The sequence below is a fragment of the Ixodes scapularis genome, unplaced genomic scaffold, assembly GCF_016920785.2.
Source record: "Ixodes scapularis isolate PalLabHiFi unplaced genomic scaffold, ASM1692078v2 PGA_scaffold39__5_contigs__length_11793443, whole genome shotgun sequence".
NCBI lineage: Eukaryota > Metazoa > Arthropoda > Arachnida > Ixodida > Ixodidae > Ixodes > Ixodes scapularis.
The window spans coordinates 10,353,950-10,370,159 of record NW_024609867.1 but is presented as its reverse complement, the minus strand read 5'-3'; the positions used below and the strand labels follow the sequence as shown (position 1 = coordinate 10,370,159).

General features: G+C 46.7%; 1 pseudogene; it reads left to right on the top strand.

Moving 5' to 3' along the window:
* The first annotated feature begins 4,838 nt into the window (after window positions 1–4,838).
* Window positions 4,839–5,487, top strand: LOC120840162 (annotated as a pseudogene).
* Window positions 5,488–16,210: the final 10,723 nt, after the last annotated feature.

The window sequence follows — 16,210 nt, the reverse complement described above, 5'->3', positions numbered from 1 at the left end:
TTTATTAAGGAAATATGTTACTTTCAGGCAGTAATTTTGAGGGCATTACTCACTGTTTTAGCGATTTATTTTGCCGAGGCCCATTTGGAGCATAAAAAGAGTATAAGATATACGCCGTTAGATGCGGAAACGAGACAAACACAAAAATGAAGAGTTAAAAAGCGAAGCGGATCAAGCAAATCCTTCGAGTGAAGGCATAGCTGGAAGGCCTTGGTTCACGAAACTCCGGCAAATACGAAGCACGGCGCCGCGTCATCGGGGACTTATCAGGCGACAATTTGAAGGGCACGCCATTAAAAAGGCTAACCGATTTTTAGAACCCGATACCAGGCGTCAGAAATTATTTTTAATTCACTATTCAAGGATCTAGAAATTTTTGCGAGTATCCTCGTTCTCGGCAGGTAAAGCTGATTTTTTTTTTATTCTCCGCTCACCACTAAGCTGACAGAGCGGTGGAAGCTACGCGGTTGTTGAATGATAGTTAGTAGACACCAGCTGAACAAACCAACCATACAAATGTGAAGAGAACGTGAGAGACGCATTTAGCCACTGGACTACCGACTGCATTTAATGAAACACTTCATCTTCATCGACAGGATAAGATCAATAAAAGCCTAGCTCGCCTCACTTCTTCCTTTTTTCCAAATGTTTAAACTAGGGCATCCTGCTCGTTTGTTTACTTGTGGGCGGTACCTACACCTCGCAAGAACGTCCTCCCTCCTCTGGTTAAAGTCACAGACGGTGAAATAACACACATGTTTCCTTTCTCTTCTATGTTTAAAGCTTCTAACACCTCACGTGCGAACCAGTTTCGTTGGTGCCCTGTGATGGTAACCTTGTCTAAGTTTGCCTTGCACTTGCAGAAACGGCAATGTAGGGCTAAGTGACCTGCTGTTGTCAAGTTCTTTAAACTATTGGCATATTCCCGAGTCCTACCATTTATAAACCGCCCGGTCTGTCCGATGTAATAGCGGTCACGTGTCAGGGGTATGTTTTATCCTCCTCCTTGTCGCACTGGTCATAAACGGTCTTGTGAGTGGTGCCACACCACTTGCCGTTGCTGGTTTGGCCCTCATTGACCTTGCGGCACAACGAATAGGCCTTATTTGGCGCCGAACACAGCTCTTGCACCTCGAGCCGATTTGCTTTCCTGATTAACCTATGTGCGATCCCATCAATATATGGGACAACCACAAAACGTCGTCTTGTCTTCTTTTGCTGTGTTGATCGGTCATGGCGTCCCTTCCACACATCTAGTTCAGTTGTTGAATGCGTCTCTCTCGTTCTCTTCACATGTGTATGGTTGGTTTGTTCAGCTGGTGTCTCCTAAGATATGTGTAACCAACGTGCTCAACTCTTTTCCCGTTGTTTGTTTAACCAGTCGCTCTTCGATCTTCTGCTACTAGATCACTCCTCCACCAATACCCACGCACAGAAAGCGAGCTGGCTTGACGAAATTGAGGCGATGACTGGTCTGGCAAGCCCGTAGCTGCCACCGCACTCTCAGCCTAAAGTGCGAGGTAAGCAGGTGCTGTGGGGAGCAGTCTATTCCAGCTTTCCCCAGAATATACCTATGTATCTTTTTCTTGTGCCTTCAGCTTGGGGAGTAATATCAGGGAAAAGCTAAATCCCAAATATGCTGCAAGTTTGTTGGAATGGGCAATTTCAAGAGGTACCCGCCCCAACCATTGTTTTCTAGCGACGTTCCTCCCCCCCCCCCCCCCCCTCGAAAAAAAATCCTGGTTTTTTTAAGTGGTAAAATGAGATTATTCTCGCTCTTTTTGTGTTTTGGAATAATGCAAAAAAGATTAGACTTTGTTCGAATCAAAAGAAGTAAATTTTAGGGATAAGGTCAACCCTTCTCAAAATGTGTCGAAAACACATAGGGAGCAGTAAAGCACATCTCACCGCAGTCGCCACAACTTCGTGTGACAAGAAGCTGGCATGTTCTGAACAATCGATGTAGGCAACGTTTCCAAAATTAGGTGAATGGAATAACATGAGCATTGACCGGTTAACTTCACGTATGAATGAACATCAAAACTCTTTTCAGCCTCATTATAATAAGGCGCTCAACATGTTGAATTCTTCCGTCGTCATAGGCACGAATTACTGCCTGGAGAAATTTAGCGTTTTTAACAAATGTGTTCGTAATGGATTCTAATCTCTCTAAATCCACGATAATTTCTGGTGTAATTTAGTATACTCAAGTATTTCTGAGGAGGGTGACGAGTAATATTATTTAATTACCTTTAAAAAATGCAAGCAGTTTACAACTCCCTGTAACATCGAATTAGAGTGCAGCACTTGAGGAGGAGGAGGGAAGGGTACTGAGGGGAAGGTATACCCCTCCTCCGTCCTCCTCACCTCCTCATGCGGGCTGCTACTCCTCTTCCGAGCGGCGTCGCTGTCGCCTCATGAAAATCACGTGACCCCCGTAAGGTCACGGGACGATGATGACGTCATCCTCATTGTGACGACGCCATCGTCGCTGCAAACGTCATCAGTGACGTCATCAGTGACGTCACTAATGACGTTATAATCACTGGTGACGTCATCAGTGGCGTCATCAGTGACAATGCCGATGACTATGCGGATACCGATGACGTCATCAGTGACGAAAACGATGCCGATGACGTCCCTGATGACGTCATCTGTGACGACACCAGTGACGCAACGCGTCTCATAATGCACCGCGCGGTTACGCCGACGGCGACGGCGACGCCGCTCAAGCCGGAACGGGGCTCCTAAGAGCTGCGCTGTAGAAATCCTTCAGCCATCTTTGAATGTGTCTGTATTGACATATTTAAGGGGGCCTAGTTTTCTTCGCTTTACAACACTCCGTTTCACCTTACCTCCGAGCGCAGCGGATGCTACAAACCATCGGAGCCAATCCAAGGTCGTGCGAGTGTCATATGAACTTGGGGAGGGGGCACAGCGACGCGCGGAAAGCGGCTACGTCCACAGAGCGGGGTTGGCTGGGATAGCTTGTAGCGTCCGCTGCGTCCGGACGTAAGGTGATCAAAGTAGAGTGGAATCGGTAACCGAGACCCTTAACCCACCGCAGCTTAGAGCTCGTGGAGCGTAAGCCCGGGCCGCAGAACACAGAGAAACTGGGTTCAATCCCCACCTCCATCTGTTTTTATTTGTACAAGCATCTTTCCGGCGTGCGGTCGCGTATGACTATAGCGTAGTGACACACTTTGAAGACCTCAGGTTAGCGGTTGTACGGCACTGGCTAAATTTTTGATCTGCAGCTAAGAGCCAAGTCGCCCACTGAGAAGGACAAACTGCCGGCTGTCTAAACATAAATACAACACAATACACTGACTGTCTGTACCATGAAAAAGGCTGGGGCAAACTGTACTCCACATCGCATGATACTCCGTTTCAGTCCGAGAGCAGCCGACGGTTTAGACCTTTGCAAAGATCGCCTTCTGCGCGTTGCCATCTTTTTCTGCTGGGCTGTAGAACGCCTTCTGAACACGCACTGCTGATCTGCTGTGCGGTATATCGGACTCTCCCCATGCGTCCACGGCTCAGTGACTTAGCGTTTTTCACCCGGGTGATAATCGATGCAAAGGTGCATGCAGAGGGCAAGGTTTTTTGCTTCTTTTGCAGAAGTCGTGGTGACGTCAGAACGCAGAGCTCTGATTGGTTCTGGATAAAGGGTTGTAAGTTGGTCTCAAGGCAACTTGCTTTGATGCCTACCCACTACCCTACTATCAGAGCCAATTATATTTCGGCGTCTTTCTGACATCACCGCAAATGCTGCGAAAGAAACAGTCGACTTGCTCTTCGCATTTGATCCGATCGAGATAATCTAACCGCTCATTCACACTGGACGCGGATCCGCGTTCGCAAAGCGGTTGCGAACGCGGTTGTATAAAGATCCAGTGCAATTTCACGCGCACTTGATGTCATCTAGTACGCGTGAAATTGTACTCGTTTTTTTTACAACCGCGTTCGCAACCGCTTTGCGAATGCGGATCCGTTTCCAGTGTGAATGAGCGGTAACAGTGCCTAAAGTGCACTGTTTTGGCGCTCCTCCCCACTGGCCGTTTGGCATCGCCGGATATACGAATTGCGCGAGCAAAACATGTAAGGGTCGTCCGCACAGTTGCGTTTGACTGCGTTTCGCTTCGTGAAGACTGCTTGCGTGAAGCTGTTGCTATGACGACCCTTACGACGACCCAATGGAGAGGCGCTGCGCTGCACGACGCGACGCAGCGCAACACGGTCAACGCTCGAGGTGTGCCCCAGCCTTTAGGCTATCGCCTGATGTGTGGTACAGCGGCAGCAGCTTGGTGCTCGCGAAATTTGCTATCATTGTGGCGCCCTTTGTCATCTCTGCGTCACCTTGCGCGCGCGATTCTCAGGATTTCCCCGCCCTTTTCGCTTTCGCTCTCGATTTAGCTCCCGTGCCTCCTACATGCACCTCGTCAACGGCGTGCGTCCTCACCGCGCCGTAACGGCGTTTCGCGTTCTTCGGACGCACGCTCCGGACATTCTGAGGTCTAGCCACAGGGCTGTAAGCTTGTCTGATGGTCTTGCGGACTGCCAGGAACAACGGGGTGTCCGGACGCCAAAACAAATTCAGCAGTCCTGCTTGATTCCACAGTAGATTCACACAGATATCTGCGACGAAAGCTCCTTGATGCGGAACGGTTTGCAAGTAGCGTCAAGTGCACCAATGAACGAAAGAAATAATGGTGGCGATGCGCTGACACGAGCAAGGGCTTTCGAACAAATGGTGACGGTGTACTCGATCGTTACATGTGTGTAGTGTCGTGAAGCGACACCTTTTGGTGACTTATAGTTGTGTTGCGTTCCGTGAGATGGCACCACATCCCCGATGTACAGCATTGCACAGGACAAGTAAAGGTATTATCTTTCTGGTCGGCACACCGCCTGGTCACTGTCTGGTGTTTTTCCCGTTTCGTGGCCGTCCGGTCCGGAACACAACAACTGGCGACGAGGATGAGCAACACGGGACTTGCGCCACAGCCTCCGTTTCTCTCCACGCCCGGCACGCCAGCTGCGCCATGGTCTTGCTGGTTACGACATTTCGAGAACTTTCTGCTCGCTTCAGGCGCCAATGAGCTACCGCCAACCCGTCAGCAAACTGTGCTCCTGCACGGCCTGGGACCCGAAGGACTGCGTATTTTCAACGTACTTCCGCAGCGGACGCCGAGTCCGCCAGCCGCCGCAGCAGCTGACGAGGCAGGGAAGAGCAGAAGGCCAGACCCGTACGACGCCGCCCTCCTCGCCCTAACACATCACTTCGCTGCCCGCTGCCACGTCCGGGTGCAACGACAAAGGTACCGCGAGCGTCGTCAAATTTCCGGTGAACCAGCAGCGAACTTTGCCCCTGCGCTTCGCAACTGCCAGTGTCCTGCAACTTCGCCACTCAAGCCGACGAAAACATCTCCGACCAGTTCGTCGCCGGCGTCACGTGCCCGCGTTTTCGTGAGAGACTGCTATTAGAGGGGGACACTCCGAGTTTCGACCGCGCACTGTAAATTGCGCAGCTTCGCGAGCAGGCTGCACGTGAGTTTGAAGCCCTCGCCAACCCTGTCCGTCGCAAGCTCCACGGGGACGGAAGTCAACCAAACGGAACATTCGAGGGAGCCGCGGTTCTGACAGCCGCTCACGCGGTTCGCCGTGCTCGCGCCCTACACGCACGCCAGCGTCACGAAACCCCGGCAGCGTCGTTCCGTACTCCGGCTTCAGCGGTCCCGCTGCATGTGGAAACTGCGGCAGATCAACGTGCGGCTCGTCTCGCTGCCCCGCACGTGGTCGTACTTGCTTCGGATGCGGACGCCGCGGCCCTTTCCAGCAAATCTGTCGACGCGCCCGTCACAACCGAGGGGGAAGTTCAGCTCGAGTTCACGAAGTGGTGCCGGAGGAGGATGCAGCGAGCGCCTTCAGCATTCTTTCCGTCCACACCGACAAGCGTACAGGAGTCTACGTTGACGTCCGAGGGACGCCGCTTGCCTCGACGTCGCCGCCGCGTGTCGTCACGTTCCTCATTGACACCGGCTCTATACTGTCTCCATCATCGGGGAGGTGCATTTCGGGATCCTGTTCCAGAACAAGGTACAGCTGAGCAGCCCTCGAGTTACCCTGTTGTACTTTTCACGGAAGAATATTCCGGTGTGTGGTTCCTTCTTCACACGTGTCGCACACAAGAAAGAAGAGGCCCTGCTGACATTACGTCACGCCCAGTGGAACATCGCTTCTAGGCCTCGACGCCGTGAAAGGTCTGGGACTTCAGATTTTGGGCGCCGAGCTTCGCGGTTTGTGCACTCTAAGAAAAAAATATGGAGTTTTAGAATAGCGCACGCTAAAGCTTTGCGTACACAAAGAATAGCGTCGTCGCCACTGCGCATGCTCCGAACGCAAACCAGGTTTTGCGCTTTGCGTGCGCAATTTTAGCGTGCGCTATTTCTCGGAAATAGCGTGCGTACGCAAAGAGCCTTTGCGCTTCTCCTAGGAGGATTCGTGATGAGAAGTTGGCTAAAGCCAAGACGAGCAGAGTTAAAAAAAAATGGCGGCTTCCAGGATTATGTTAGCGGCTGCTTTAACGGCGTCGTGAGTCCGACGTCGGCGGCATCCTCGCGACTGCAATTTCCAATACGGGACGACATTGTACTCAGTTGGGCAGCGATCACCGGCAACTTGATGCTTGCGAAGCGCACAGATTTCACGGCGAAGGAACGATGTCCGAAGGTCAATAGAGTACGCGAGACCTCTCTTGCCGAGGCGACGCAAGCGGACACGACCGGTCAACCGCTCGCGTCGCGTTCTCATGTTTAAACAAATTAAAATGCTACTCTGGACCAAAAAACTCTTTCTTTTTCTAAAGTTACAGCATTTCGTGTGTGAAATAAAAGTTTTTACTGTCTCTTGGTGGCGTCGCAAGCGCGAGATGGTTGGGCTTTTGCGTCGCGGCGGAGAAACGCTATTCTCAAACTCTCTTGCGTCGCGTGCGCTAATACAAGCGCTAAATTTAGCGCTAGCGTGAGCTAAAATTGCGTACGTTATTCTAAAACACCCTAATGACTACCCTGTGAAGTCAAATGGCGCTTTGGAGGTCTTGACTACCCCAAAAGGCGAGTTACTAGCCTTTGGGCAAAGTGACGACCCTAACCGCTGTGGATATGACCACCTTTCTGCAGGTGACGACCGGGGTGGTCACTTTGAAATTCGATATTCACGTGCAGGCATTTGTAAATATGATATTAGTAACTTAGATATCTACGGAAAGACTATAAGTAATAATATTCCTTAGCGTTCGTGATCCTTTAAGAACCGCCAAGATCACATCTGTCTAGCAATTCCCGTAAATTGGTGGAATAAACATTTTGTCAGCGCCAGCAGCAACACTGGTTTCGACTGCTGTGGACCGTGGTATGGTGTACTAGCTGTGGCATCATAACAACAGCAAACGACGTGGGTGTTTGCCGAACTGAGGTGAGTATATCTTTTTGCCGTGTTTTATTGCAAAGAATATATAAAAATATTAGTTGTATATCTGATCGTGTTGAAAGATTAAAAAATGAGACTAAGCATCGGCAGGGTATACATGCTCGGAGGACTGTGTCGCCGGTACTGTTTTCATCATTCTCAGACTGGTTGAATTTTCGAGCTGCATCTGTCGTGGTTGTGATCTTCTGGCTGTACGTACGTAGTGCGCGAACTTTCCAATTTATTAGCAGGTTGAAATTCAGTGGCAGCGTAATAATTGACTTTTACTAGATTGTTGCGTCGTCGCGGGCGCTATTTGTGCTGTTTTAAGCGCCAGCGCGAGCCCGAACTTGCGCATCTTTCGCCGTTTGCGTTCTTCAGTTTTGACGTTCCGATCTATGATTTATTAATCCTAAACCTAAAAGTCAATCACATCTGCCTCGTCACCCGTCACATAGTGCTACCGCTCTACCAGCCCTTCCTGGGTGTCCTCTGCTGCCAAGTAGCAGCCGGATCGTCGAACCACCACCATCGTCGCCTGTCCACCAGAGAATCGCTACATTTTGGTGCGTCAGCTACCACTATTTGTCGGCGCGTCAGCTTGTCGGCCCATCCCGTTTTTTTCGACTGTTTAACTCCTTTCTGGGCTCAAAAAGAGCCCCTGTGGTCTTTTCACAACGTTCTGGCGCTCGTGCTCGTTCAGTTTTTTTTTTTTTTTTTTTTTTTTTTTTTTTTAGGGCAGTATATAAGTTTCTGATGTTATTTGCAGTATTCCAACACTTGTGTTTCCTCGGTCATTTCAGGACAGTGAATAAGCCCCTGATGTTCTTCACGGATTCTGATCGTTTTCCCTTGGCCGGTCGCTCTGTTGTACCCGGTTTTGGACTTTACGCAATTTAATTGCATTGAGACATGCTGCCCTATACTCCGTTCACCCCTAAGCTGCGACAGAGCCACATGTGTAGAAAGTTTGACCATTCGTTGGGAAGTATGGGAAGTATAGGAGACAAATTAGGAGGCGCCATTGGCCGAAAGCAGGCTGGGCGTGACCCAGGGCGTCTTCACAAATTCTAATGTGGCCAATCAGAGACCGAAAGTAATAGCCTGGCGGTGGTTGCAAGAAACAAACTTAATAAGTGCGTCGGAGTAACTCTCGGTGACTGAAAATGTGGTGCACGGGATGTTTCAATCACGGTCGTCCAAAACTATGGTGGAAGAGTGCGACTGGCGGAACGATCGACAGAATCTATGCGCCGACGCCTGGAATCTACCGTCCGAGTGGTCACACTCTCCCCTAGCAAAACAGGTTGAGCGGTACATTTGTCTCTTACATCTTTCTGCATGATCATGATCGTAACATCACGTGCACCCAATTTTCAACCATGAAGGGTCACTACGCTTATAATAAGCACTTCACAGTGCTTATTAAAACCATACACCAAAATATACCTATGGTTAAAACAGTTTCTCGCTACTACCGCTAGGGATTCTTTTAGGCTTTTGGTTGGCCAAGAGAGAATGTCAAGCCCACTTTCTGCTTCTGGTGCGCGCCCAGGCTCTGCCCGCGCCTCCCATTGACCAAACTCTCTCTATACAGGGCTCTGAGCTGAGAGTGCAGTGAGAACTACATGCCCACCGAACCAATCAGCCGCCTCCCTTTCATCACTTGGCCCAGTCCTCGGTGTGTGGGTATGAGCGAGAGCGTGATCACGTGGCGAAAGAGGAATGTATGACAGTTTCATTGATAACGTAGCTTTCACCGCAGTTTCAGCTTAGGGATATAATAATAATAATAATATAATAATGTTTTATTTTTCTTTAGTGAACACAAACAGCTGTAACGCCTTTTGTGTGGTGCACTGTCATTTGGTGTTTACAGCAACACTATTAAACATACAAGCATGCACAAAATTACACAGACATTTGTAAGGACACAAATACAAGTTTACAGAGCCAATACAACCTTACATTATTTTTCGGTTGAATAAAAAATACTTTTTCAAGGCCGACTTGAAACTAACAAAATCAAGAAAAATATCAACATCACAATCACATATAACATTATAGGCAGACTGCATACGACACAATGGCGACAATTCACAAACTCTAGTAGGATAAAATGCTTAAAAATGGCGACAAGCTCTGAATGGCACATGAAAGTCTAAATTCATAAGTAAATTTTCAGTATTAACAGTACCATGCACTACCTTATGAAGAAAATGAATGTCTCTAACAGCCCTCCACGTTGATAGCCTTTCAAATCTAAATAAAGACAGCAACAAATCGTGACTAAAAAACAGTTTCCGACCAATTTATCGGTCATAAATAATTCGCATGAACCTCTTCTGCACACGCTGAATGAAATCAACTTGTGTTAAAAATGGTGCATTCCAACTAATCGAACCAAAGTCAAGTCCTGAGCGTACAAGGCTACAAAATAAACGCAGTACAGATAATGGTGAAGTAAAAGAACTCGATAAACGTGTGATCATTCCCAACTTTCTTATCGCTGATCCAATGATCTTAGAAACGTGCGCAGTGAATGATAGAGTACTCTCAATATACACGCCAAGGTCTCTTACCAGAGATACACGATCAATCACATTCCCCTCGAGCACATAAGGGTAAAAGAAAACGTCCCGCTTTCTCGATAAAGAAATCACTTTAGTTTTTTTCAGGATTTAGCGACAAAGCATTTTTTTTCACACCACTCTGAAATTGCACCAATATCAGTTTGCAATAGAGTACAATCAGTATGGTCTTTAATATTTAAAAATAGTTTTATGCCGTCAGCGAATAGAAGGATGTCTGAATGATTGACCCATGATACTATATCGTTTACAAACAAAATAAACAACAGTGGTCCGAAGTTTGGACTTTGGGGTACACCAGAAGTTGATGTAAAACACTTCGAAAAAGAGTTGCCAACACGAACAGTACTACTGCGTAAACTCAAGTAGCTCCTGAACCATTCACAAAGCTTTCGGGACATGCCATAAAAAGAAAGTTTGCAGAGGAGTAAAGTATGATCTACACGGTCGAAAGCCTTCGACATGTTAAGATATACGGCATCAATTTGGCCTCTGTTTGTGACAATCGGCACAGAGAAATCTAGGAAAGAGCACAAATTTGTTTCAACGGACTTTCTTTTTAACAAACCATGCCGAAAAAGGACTAATTTTTTGACTGAGGTAATTTGAGATCCGGTTATGCATAACCATTTCGAAAACCTTCGCAAAACCGCACAATAACGAAACGGGACGATAGTTACTAACTAATGACGGATCACCAGCTTTGAATATGGGCACAACTATAGAAGACTTCCACAAACGAGGGAAAGTACCCTTCATGAGAGATAGGTTAAATATATGTTCCAAAATGGGAGCAAATATATCGGAACAAGCCTTAATAATAAAATTGGGTATACCGTCAATTCCCGTTGAGAACTTAGGTTTTAATTTCTTTATCGCCTCAAGAACCTTTGAAACATTAACAGTAAAAGGAGATCAAAATTCTGTGTTGTTAATGTTGTCTGATGCACTGGCAGTTATAAAACTAGAATATCAGTGACTAAAGTAATCAGAAAAACGATTAGCTATGTCAATTGGCGAGGACAAATAGCCAGTTGATTCACGTAATCATAAGTTTTGTGCATTGTCGCGCATGTCGTTTTTAGCATAGCGCCAGAATGTCCGAGGTTTTCTCTGGTTAAACTCTTTTAAACATTCGACGAGTGCAATAGCTTATACTTTTTATAGACTTTTTTCACCAAAGCACGGTAAACACTGAATTTATCGTACCAGACAGTTAGTCCTGTTTTCTTATACATTCGATTACAGTGACACTTATTGCGAAAGAGGCGTTTTAGCTCTCTAGAGAACCAGCTGGGATACTTAGGTTTATGTGCTTAATGTTTCGGAATAAAAACGCTCATTGCAGTAGACACTACCGTAGTCAATTTTGTAGTGGCTGATTCAGCATTTTGATCCGATAAAACATCAGACCAATTATGCTGAACAAGACTATCGTAGAAACCACCATAGTCTCCATTTCGATAACAAAACGACAACTGATGATTTGCACGGGGCCTACATGACAAACAAAACTGAACTGCAAAATGAGGATAATATGCATCGACAGGCACCAAAGGTATAACAGCCGGAACAAGATACTCTGTGGGTGCATTTGATAAGCATGAATCAAGCACGTTATCAGCAGTATTTTTGCAAAAGTTAAACTGCGTGAACCCACAGAAATTTGAAAAAAGAAAGTAACCATTCCGCTTTTCTAGAAGTAACACTATTCATCATGCGACACCGCTCCAGTCGACCAATCAAGACCAGGAAGGTTAAAATCTTCATAAATTTGTACTTTGTATTTAGAAAAGTCAACAGTATAACAGAGGGTCTCAAAATGGTCAATAAACGCAACGTCATCAAAAAGTGGAGGGAAATAATAGTTTCCTATTAAGTAGTAGGGATGAGTGGAATAAAGTCAGCACGCAAGATGGCCATCTAGCTCTGGCTTCCCAAGAAGTTGTTGTTTACAAGACGGCCACTGTCTTCATTGGCCCGTTCGCTCGAAACCCTATATCGAAGAACCAGCACGCGACACGAAGCTTCGTCAACAGCTGCCCGGACGCGGAGGAGCTAGCATCTCCTCCGTTCAAGACGCGTGCTTTCGGTGAATCGCAGTGCTGTTAAATTAATTGTTTCTGTTTCGGTTTTTCTTCTAAGAAAACGTTTTTATCATAAATACCTGTGACCTCAACAGAAGTCGTTAAGTCAACATTTTCCTCTGGCTAGCTTTCCTCGGATATGAATTTTTTCCAATATCATTTCTCATTAACTACTTGTGTGTATTGAAAGATAAGTGTCGTGTTCTGGTTATTTTTATTACTGTAGTCTTCCTATAGCTAATTTTAAAAAAAAATTATGAAGAGTGGGAGACCAGCAGTTCTTTGTTCTGGTTTAATGGGGTACGGAAGCAAAATTTTAGCGCTTATTTCTTTGTGTAGGCAAGGTCTATTTCATGACAGCAGCTCAGACACGAGTCTTTCGTCTGTAAATGCAAGAATAGCAATTTTAAAGCAAATAAAAGAATTTCCTAATACCACCTGGTAGTTGACGTCTAGGTCTGAGCTTTGTTGGAATGACTCACGTCACCGGCCCATCAGGAGCTACGTAACGGCGTGGCGTGTCCGATGGAGGCATGCGGGAGCGAGCGGCGCTTGGCGGACCTCTTAGGTCTAGTACACCGTACCTCGGCATTTCCACTTGGCAGAATTGTAACGCGCTGACGATAAAGCTGGGCCACCTATTGACGACGATCGTAATTACTATACCCTTGGCCTCGTATGGGCCCCTGACGTTGCGAGCGTGACGTCACGAGCAAATCTTCCGAGATTCGTCGTGCCGACTCGGTGGCTGATTTTAAAGCGCTGGCCAGAATCTGTCGGTTGGAACAAAAAATATCGCCATCTGCTGAAATTACAAGCGTGTGATTATTATTTACGGATATCATGGATAACACTTCACTCATTTCCAAGAGTTCCGGGAATATTCCAGTTTTTGATTCTGTACCGCCTTAATGTCTTTCTTGGGGTTTTGTTTAAAAAAAATATAAGGAAAGGAGGTTCTAATAATTGGCTTTTACTAGTTTGTTACGTCGTCCCTGACACTATTTGTACTATTATTAGTGCAAGTTCGAGCCCGAGCTTGCGCATCTTTTGCTATTTTTTTCTTCAGTTCTGATGTTCTGCTATATAATTAATTGAACCTAAACCTAAAAGTTAATCACCTCTGCTTTGTCGCCGACAGGGTTCGCGCTGACTGTGAACCCCGGCCACTACTTGTCTCCCACCAGGGCACCCCGTCACCTGGCCGCTCTACCAGCCCTTTTTGGATGTCTCCTGCTGCCAACAAGCAGCCTGATTATTGAACCACCGAACCTCCAACATTGTTGCCTCTCCGTCAAACAATTACTACAAGCAGGCCGGTCCACCTGTGGGGAAGCTCTTGCCAGAGCTGATCCGCCTGCTGTTGGTGCTGTCCTCTTGAAATGCCTATTGTTGTCATTCTTATGCCATCAAGTTAGCAAACAATTTGAGGAATCCACCATAAGTCTAAACTGCGCGCCCACACAGCCTGTTCCACACCAAAAGATAGTTTGCCTCCCATCTGCGGGGACGAGTCCAAATGCATATAGACCAAATCAATCTGGGATCTGATGTGGTAGTCAAATAGCAGTTAAGAAGGGTACTTCTTATCCTTTTCTGATGTTTTTCAGCAGTGGAACTTTAACAACAGTGGGGAAGTGCTTGCAAGCCTGGTTCCAAGACTGTGAGGTTAAACCTTCTGAATGCCCCCTTGTCTCTACATATCGCATGCTTATATAACCCGATGAACTGCGGGTGACACAAAGTGGTGGTAAGGTGATGTACATGACCGTTGTAAAATCTGTTTGAAAACAGTACTATTAATCTGGGTCCGTTGTCAAGCACAAGTGTGCTTGGCTGTCTAAATCGATCAAAGATGTCGCACTAGGCTTCCGCTGAGGTCTCAGCCGATGCTTTTATTTGCTTTGTGTCCAAGTGGACCACGATCAGTATTACGTAACTCTTCAGCACTACAGCATAATATAAGCATTGTTCAGCGTTGCCTGGTATCCAATCCGCTGACCCGAACCTGCGCCAGGGGCATTTAACAGGACTGGGCACATGTTTCGCACTTTCTTACATGGTCTTACATGTCTCTGTCAACACCGGGGTACCAGAAGATAGTGTGTGCCAAGCTCTTCATGACTGACCGGCCTGGATAGGTGCCATGAAGCATAATTAAGATTAAGATTTTAACGGTCATAGCGCATAGCCTCTATATTGATAATGCCTGCTCAATCGCCAGTTGCCAGCTAGCACCATAAGGGTGCGTCGCTTTCTTATACAAGGCATAAAAGGTGAATGAAAATAAGCCTCTCTCGTGCTTTCTTGTTACCTTGGTGCTGTATTTGGAATTTGTCGTGGTATCTGTGGGCAAGAACTTGCCGGGGCTGTCATTTCACAAGACCCCTGGCAAAACCTGGGATCATTCAAAGTGAGTAAAGCTTATTTTAAGGAAAGACTGCGTCCCAAATTTGACCTCCTATATACTCAGTAGTGTGCGGTAGGCACCTTTTTGTGACGTACATAAACGAAGGCCTCTCTAATCCTCCTTTGTGCATTCTGCTCAGGCTCCACTCAATGCCCAGTTTGGCTCGGGCCTCTCTGGTGTCAAAGCTGGATGAGCCCATGTACCCTTCCAGGTCCTGTTTTGGTGCTGCTTGACTGGCTGTTACTGTTTACCTACGCACATCTTTCTCGCACTGCTCGAGGTATATAGTGGCGAGCGCCTGACAACAGGCACAGTGCGTCATTACGAAACGTGAGCCCCGGCACAGGTAGCAACTTCCACAGTGCTTCCGTGACTTCCTAGCGGTTGTTACCCCAGAGGACCCTAGCCGGGTCAATTCCTCTTCACCTTATGAACTTTAAAGCAAGACCAATTTTGCGGCGAAGCCAAAGCATGCTCAACCTTTCAGCATTTTAGCACCGCTTCTAGGCATCATTGTCGTTGTTGCAATGCTTTGTTTGTTTGTAGTTGAGATTGTGATATCACAACACCTTCCTTGTCACTCATGGTGCTTGCAGTAACTTCGCAGAACACGAAAACATTCAAACTGTATACAGCTGACACAGCAGTAGAATGACCAAACTATGCGGTTGCAATTTCTGCTTGCGTCAGCCAGCTCACCACAATGCGACATCGGGACGTGCCATGTCACAGTGTCATAGGACGCCAGCTACGATTGATGTCGGAACCATCATATAATGCCTGTCTTTGTCGTGCACGTCTTTTACATCTGCTTTGCCAACTGATGCAATGAAAATAGTTTTTGTTGAAGGCTACCGAGTTGGCAGGTTACGACCGCCTGAGCATTTAGCTAATTGGTGATTTCAATTGGCTACTTGCTTCAGTGGAATGTCTAATCTTGATTCTGTTTTCCATAATCTATTTATTGGCTGGTTTGTTCGAAAGTAACACAGTCGGTCTATCTAAGGAAGCCTCAAGAAAAGGCTTTGCTAAGGCAGCAATAGCCTTGACAATTAGTTTTGAAACCGAGAGAGGCCACCTAATTTCATTTTGTTCAAACCAGCACGCTGCAGAGGAAAAATGACCCAGATTTAGCATGAAGTTAAAGGTTTCACATGAGCACATTTTATCTGTAGCTGAAAAAGAGGTGTCACTTAATTAGAAAAACAAGTGAAACAAAATATTATTAGGTATTTCGGTTAAGAAAGCTGTACATACCTTAGCTCAGCTTTCAGTATTTTTGGCACATTTTGCTTTGTAGCTTTGAGTTTATCTATGATAAGTATTAGTTCACTTGGAGCATGCAAAATACATTGCTTTTGACAGACAACCGCAATTGGGCATCTATCATATGTCTGAGCTGAGCCTTCATTTTTTTTCAGTTGAAATGTATCTCTCGCTTGTCTTGATTAGTATCTACTCCAAGTACTGAATGCCTTTTTACAGGGTTGCGTTGCCACAGGACACTCGTGCGCTTATGGGTGTTTGGTGAGTGGTGTCACAAATCACCATCAGCCCCGAGCCCAGCGTGCGCCCAGACCCCCTGCGTGCCCCGCTGTGATAGGTGTCCCCGTGTCTGATGAAACTGGGGTCTTTGCAGCTGAGCAAGCCCG